The sequence below is a fragment of the Rousettus aegyptiacus genome, unplaced genomic scaffold (assembly GCF_014176215.1).
Source record: "Rousettus aegyptiacus isolate mRouAeg1 unplaced genomic scaffold, mRouAeg1.p scaffold_m13_p_10, whole genome shotgun sequence".
Lineage (NCBI taxonomy): Eukaryota > Metazoa > Chordata > Mammalia > Chiroptera > Pteropodidae > Rousettus > Rousettus aegyptiacus.
The window spans coordinates 53,932,925-53,940,935 of record NW_023416285.1 but is presented as its reverse complement, the minus strand read 5'-3'; positions in this window follow the sequence as shown (position 1 = coordinate 53,940,935).

The following is an 8,011-nucleotide window of genomic DNA, read 5'->3' as shown; positions in this document are numbered from 1 at the left end:
TGAATATACCACATTTTGTTTATTCATACATGATAGACAGTTTTCCCTAAATTTTTGGCTATTACAAATAATGCTTTTTTTAAACATTCATGTGCAAATTGTGAGTGAACATACTTTTCTTTCTCTTGAGCATATACCTAGAAGTAGAACTACTTCATCATATGATAACTCTGTTTAGTCATTGAGAAATCAGCAGATTTCCAAAGTGGCTGCACCATTTTCCATTTTTTCCACCATATGATGGTTTCAATTTTGCATATCTCTTCCAACACATATTATTATTTGCCTCTTTGATTATAATCAAGCTATTGAGGACAGTCATATCTCACTGTGGTTTGACTTACCATTCTCCGATGCCTAATGATGTTAAGTACTTTCACATATTCTTGTTGCCCATTTATGTATCTTCCTTGGAGAAATGTCTATGAGGGAGCATTTCTGGGCAAAATACGTGAGTCAGTAAATATTGTGCTTGCCTCCTCCCATGACCACATTAAAATTACAACGAAATTATAGATCAATCAACCTAGAGAACCATCTGAAGGCTAGCTGAGCAGAACCCTTATAACTAAGGATTTAAAGAAGAGGACATATTGAGACTGGTAGGAGGGGCAGAGATGCAAAATGGGCTGGTCCCACACCTGTGTGTGGAAGTAGAGCACTGGGAGGGATATCTCCCTGAAGAGCAAAGGGCCCCAGACCCACACCAAACTCCCCAGCCCAGGGTTCCAGTACCAGAAAGAGGAGTCCCCACAATATCTGGCTGTGAAAATCCACGGAAATTCTATCTGCTGGGGTGAGATGAAAGGTTGCTGGAAACCCATTGTCCTCTTAAAGAGCCTGAGCACAAACTCTCGCTTTCAAGCGCTCACAGTGGGCTCCAGCAGAGGAATAGAGAATGGGGAAACACCAGAGATATACAGGAAAAGAATGAGTTATGTGTCTTCAGGATGAGGGCTGGAGGGACAGCTGCCATTTATCCCTGCGTTGAACCCTGCTCCCACATGTCCAAATCTGCATCTGCTCTGGCCTGGTGAGCTCTGCTTGCTCTACCCTGGTACCTCTCTGGGTCCTCGCCCCACCAAACTCATTCACTGGTAGAGGCACTTACTACAGCTAGGCAACCAACCAGTCCTGCTCTGAACAGCACTGAAAGCTCTTTCAAAGCACAAAGCTAACTTCAGCTTTCATGCCTTCAAAGATACTTTCAGAAGTGGGCAACCAGCCCTGGCCAGTCTTTCCTGGGAAAATCTTGGGAGTCTGTGGGCCAGAGGCATACAGTGGGTGGCCTCGATGTACTCTGAGACTTCTTTGGTGCGTGGCCACAGTCTCAGCCCTGGTACCAAACCTGTACCTGGTGAACACTACTTACCCCATCCTGGTGACTCACTTGGACACCGCTTCACCTAACTCACCTATTGCCCTAGTCTTTTTTAACTGCAGAGCCTTATGGGGACCTAGTAGGTACCTCAGGTCTAGGGATGCTCTGAATCTCTTGCTGCGCTGCCCCAGGTCCTGTACTGGTGACAGCAAGCCTTGGTTCACAAAGTGGCTTGCTCATTCAACTCCAGGTTTAACTCAGTCAGTGACTAACTGCAAGTAGCTCCTACTAGGTATCCCTTATCTGGTCACAGACAGTGACTGACCTTGGCTTGCATGAGAGCTCCTTCCAGATGGTCCCCGACCCAACACACACAGGGGTCAGCATCATACCACAGCAGAGGACTACCTGATTAGACTCCCAAATTGTACACCCAAAGGGTGGTCTCAACAGGCACATGAGGCTGCTGGGGCAAATCCTATTTCATGGGGTCAGCCCACACACAGAGGCTCATATGCTGTCAGTGTGGCCTAGCCTCACAGCCCATAATCTTGAGAGTCAATTCTAGCAATCAAGGCTCAACAACAGCAGGAGGGCACACCCAGCCCACACAAGGAACACTTGTCGAGCACCTGACACAGATGACTAGGGAGACTGTGTCACTGGGACAGAGGACACCTACTACATAAGGCTATCTGGCCAAGACTAGGAGATGTTGCAGCTCTACCTAATACATAGAAATGAACACAGAGAGGCAGCAAAACGAGGAAACAAACATGTCCAGATGAAAAAAATGAGAGAAAACTCCAGAAAAGAACTAAATGAAATATAAGCAAGCGACCTACCAGCTACAGAGTTGAAAGCACTGCTCAAGGATTCTCAAGAAACTCAGGGAGAACTTTCACAAAGAGATAGCAAGCATAAGAAAGGACATAGAAACTAAAAAAAAAAAAGAGTACAGCAACAGAAGAGAAGAATACAATAACTGAAATGAAGACTACACCAGAAAGAATCAATAGTAGATTAGATGAAGCAGAGGATTGAATCAGCTATTTGGAAGACATCGTAACAGAAAACACAAAACTGGAACAGCAAAATAAATACATACATACATACATACATACATACATACATACATATATACATAAATACATACATACATAGATTAATTAATTAAAAATTGAGGACAGTTTAAGAGACTTCTGGCACAATATCAAGCATACTAACATCTGCACCATAAGGGTAGCAGAGGAAAACAGAGAGCAAGGAATTAAGAACATATTTAAAGAAATGATAGAATACTTTTGTTGACCTGCAAAGGAAATAGGCATGCAAGGTCAGGAAGTGCAGAGTCCCAAATGGAGTGACCCAAACACCAAGATACATCGTAATTAAAATGGCAAAGACTAAAGACAACGAGAATCCTAAGAGCAGCCAGAGAAAGGCAGCTAGTTACTTACAAAGGTACTCCTGTGAAAAGGTCAGCTGATTTTTCAATGGAAATTTGCCAGCCAGAAGGGACTGTCAAGAGATATTTAAAGTGATGAAAAGAAAGGACCTATAACCAAGACTACTCTACCTAGTAAGACTATCAAATAAAATGGAAGGTGAGATAAAGAGCTTCCTAGACAAGAAAAAGCTAAAGACATTCATCACTAGCAAGTCAGTATTACAAGAAATGTTAAGGGGACTTCTGTGAAAAGAAGAGGGGAAAAAAGCAGAAATATGAATCATAAAATGGCAATAACCATGTACCTATCAATCCATTTAAATGTAAATGGATTAAATGCTCTAATCAAAAGACATAGGATAGCTGAATGAATAAGAAAACAAGACTCATACATATGCTGTCCGCAAGAGACCCTTTTCAGATCAAACGACACACATGAACTGAAAGTAAAGGGATGGAAAAAAATATTTTGTGCAAATAGAAATGAAAAAAAATCTGGGTAGCAATATTTATATCAGACAAGATAGACTTTAAAACAAAGGCTATAATGAGAGACAATGAAGGACACTACATAATGATAAAGGGTTTATCCAACATGAAGATAAAATCCAAAAACAGTTATATACCCAACATAGGAGCACCTATCTATATAAAGCGAATATCGATGGACAGAAAAGAAGACATCGACAGTAATATAGTTATAGTAGAGATTTTTAATACCCCATTATCACCAATGGTCAGATCTTCCAGACAGAAAATCAACAAGGAAACGGCGGCCTTAAAAGACACACTAGACCAGATGGATTTAATTGATATTTTTAGAGCATTTCACCCCCAAACAGCAGAATATACATTCTTCTCGTGTGTATGTGAAATGTTTTTCAAGAAAGCCCACATGTTAGGCCACAAAACAAGTCTCCACAAATTTAAGAACACTGAAATCATACCAAGCGTCTTCTCTGATCACAATGGTATGAAACTAAAATCAGTTACAGGAAAAAGTGGAAAAATACACAGACATGTCAAGGCTAAATAACATGCTTCTTCATAACGAATGTGTTAACAATGACTTCAAGGAAAAAATCAAAATATACCAGGGACAAATGAAAATGAAAGCTCAATAGCTCAGATCCTGTGGGACACAGTGGAAACAGTCCTGAGAGTGAAATTCAGAGCAATACAGGCCTACCTAAAGAAACAAGAAAAATCTCAAACAATCTAAACTTATACTTAAAGAAATTAGATAAAAATAGGCAACAGGAAACAAAGTGAGTAGAAGAAATGAGTGATAAAATGAGAGCAGAAATAAACAAAATAGTATAAAAAATGCACACGATAAGTAAATGCAAGGGCTGATTCTTTGAAAAGATAAACAAAATTGATAAACCTTTAATCAGACCCATTGAGAAAAAAAGAGAGATCCCAAATAAATAAAATCAGAAATAAAAGAGAAATGACAACTGACATCACAGAAAAAAAAAACATTAAAAGAAAATGCTATGAGCAATTATATGTCCACCAATCAGATAATCTTGAAGAAGTGGATACATTCTTCGAAATATACAATCTTCCAAGACTGAGTCAAGAAGAAGCAGAAATGCTTTCCCTGATTATTATTAATGAAATAAAACCAGTAATCCAAAAACTCACAACAAACAAAAATCCAGGATTGTATGGTTTCACGGGTGAATTTTACCCAACATTCAGAGAAGAATGAACACCTATTCTCAACATATTCCAAACAATTCAAGAATCAGGAAGGCTCCCAGGTGCATTTTGTAGGGCCCCATTGCCTTGATTCCTAAACCAGATAAAGGCATTAGAAACACAGAAAATTATAGGCCAATATCCCTGATGAACATAGTTGCAAAAATTCTCAACAAAATATTAGCAAACTCAATTCAGCAATACATTAAAAAGATCATACACTATGATCAGGTGGGATTTATTCCTGAGATGCAAGGATGGCTTATTATCCACAAATTAAATAATGTGATATACCACATAAACAAGTTGAAAGATAAAAATCATATATTCACATCAGTAGATGCAGAAAAATTGTTTGACAAAACACAGTATCTATTTATAATAAAAACACTAAGCAAAGTGGGAATAGAGGGCACATATTTTAACTTGATAAAGCCCATACATGACACTTCTGCAGCTAACATCATACTCAACACCGAAAAGCTAAAAGTGTTCTCTTTAAGATTAAGAACAAGACAAGGATGTCCACTTATACCACTTTTATTCAACATAGTATTGGAGGCCCTAGCTACAGCAATCAGAGAAGAACACAAAACAAAGGGCATCCGAATTAGAAAAGAAGTAAACCTGTCATTATTTGCAGGTGCCATGATACTATATATAAGAACCCTAAAGATTTCACCCCAAACCTGTCAGAATTGATAAGGGAAAAATAAATGACATAGATGATAGAGGCTCTGTTCATCCATCTGGTGACCAAATCAAAGTTGTGACAGAAACAAGGAGCAAACAGCGAGGAATCTAGATGGGCTCTAGATGAAAAGCCATACAACTAGAAAGAAAACTAAGAAATCGCCCTGCAGCGGCAGAAGATAGGACGGGGCGTAACGTGAGGCTGCCCGGTCCGGAGCAGCTGAGTGGGACAGAAACCATAGCAGTGGCAGCGGCTGCTGCAGATATCTCTTAAAGGGGGTAGACAAGCCCCTTTAAGAGACTTTCACGGTCACAGACCTGCTTGCTCTGAGCACCTGTGCCGGTTCAGCTGCGCAAGGGGCACAAAGAACTTTCACGGAGACACTGAGTTGTTGGAGTGAGAGCCGAGGGGAGACTTGCTCTGTGGAGAAGTGCCAGAGGTATTCGTTGTTCCTCTCAGTGTGTGAACTCAGTGCCTCCATAGCTGAGACATCATCAAACTGGAAAACAGAGGTTGCTCTGCCCAGAGGATTCCCTGAAACTCCGCTTCTGCCAACTCACGACCCCACCCAAAAAACACTCAAGAGTGTCCTCACTTAGACAGGTGCCCCTTGCTGAGCAGTGCCTAGACTCACGCTGGTGGCAGCTGGCCTCAGTTTCTGGTGTGGCCTTTTGAGGCAAATATGAGCACAACATCTGTGGATTACTTGCTGAATCTTAACAGGTGGCCTTGGAGGGGCACAGGCTGGGGCTAAATTTAGCCTGCAGCCGAACCCCTCTTAGATTTGTGCCACTGGACCCCTACCACACAAAGCCGCACTAATAAGACCAGAGACTTAAGAGTTTTGCTTAGTGCATAGAAGCAGTCACAGAAAGGTAGCCAAAATGGGAAGACAAAGAAGCAGAAACCATATGAGAGAACGGAACAGAGATGCAGAAAGAATGGAGTCAAGTAATCTAACGGATGCAGAGTTCAAAACACAGGTTATAAAGATTCTCAATGAACTCTTTGAAAGTGTAGATGAGTTCAGTGAGAACTTCAACAAAGAGATAAAAAACATAAAAATGGAAATGGAAATTATGAAAGGGAACCAGTCAGAAATGAAGAACACATTAGCTGAAATGAGAAGTATATTAAATGGAATAAACAGAGTAAATAAAGAAGAGGATCAGTTGACCTATACAGAGGATGGGAAAGCCAAGAGCACTCAATCAAAATGGCAAGAAAAAAGAAGCCAAGACCATAATAATAATGTAAGGAGCCTAAGGAACACTATTAAATGTAAAAACATTTATGTCATGGAATCCAGGAAGAAAACAAGACAATGAAGGGCTATTTAAAGGAATAGTGATGGAAAACTTCCCTAACCTGTTGAAGGAAATATACATAAAACCCCAGGAAGCTCAGAGAGTCCCCAAAATCAGGAACCCAAAGAGTCCCACATGAAGAAAGATCATAATTAAAATACCAAAGTTTAAATGCAAAAAGAGAATCTTAAAAGCAGCAAGAGAAAAGCAGTTAGTTACCTACGAGGGAGCACCCATAAGACTGGCAGCTGGTTTCTCAAAAGAGACTGTGAAGGACAGAAGGGCTTGGCACAAAATATTCGATGTAATTAAAAACCCAGGATCTACAATCAAGAATACTTTATCCAGCAAAGCTATCATTTAGAGTTGAAGGACAGATAAAGAGCTCCAGACAAAAATAAGCTAAGGGAATTTATCAACACCAAGCCAGTATTACAGAAAATGTTGGAGGGACTTCTTTAAGAAGAAAAAACATGTATCAAAAATGGGAATAAAAAATGGTAATATCTATATTCCTATCAACAAGTACATCAAATGGAAAAGAATGAAGTGCGGCAACAAAAAGATAGAGTGGCTGAATGGACAAGAAAACAAGACTCCTATATATGCTGCCTACAAGAGAGTCATTTCAGATTACAAGACACAGTAAAAGGAAGGAGATGGAAAAAGACATTGCCTTGATGGTCCTAGAAGGTATTGCACTGAATGAAATGGGCTGGGTAGAGAAAGGCAAATATAGCATGAATTCACATACATGTGAAATCTAAAGAACAAGATAAACAACAACACCAGCAACAAAAGCAGAAATAAACTCATAGATATAGAGTATATTTAGAGGGATACTAGATGGGAGGGGGTTGGGGGAACAAAAATAGGCAAAGGGATTAAGAGGTACAAATGGATAGTTGCAGAATAGACATGGAGATGTAGAGTGTAGCATGGGGAAGATGGTTAATAATGTAATAAATATGTAAGGGGGAAGGGGGTGCTGGATTTAGTGGAGTGATCACTGCAAGTTATGTGAATCACTATGCTATACAACTGAAACTGGTATATTATTGTATGTGACCTATAATTGAAAAAAAAAACATTGAATTGTACAATTTAAATACAAGCAAATGATTATTTATTATATTTCAACAGAGAAGGAATAAAGTCTGCCATCATGCTGATAAAGAACCCGACATTTGGGTCACTAGTTTCCATAGTGTTCTTTATGCCGTTGACCCTTAATCTATTTCTTTTGCTGTGTGTTGAGACTGAGACCTTGTGTTATCCAAATGACTACTTTTCAAAACATAACTTTAAATTTTTTCAATTACAGTTGTACAATATTATTAGTTTCACATGTTCAACATAGTGATTAAACATTTATGTAACTTATAAAGTGTTCACTCCAATAAGTCTAGTACACCATCTAACATCATACATAGTTATTACAATAATGATGACTATATTTCAAATGACTTCTAAAAATTTCCACCTAAGTATTGCTTTGGTTCCTTGAAGTGAGTAAATTCAAAAGAGAGCAC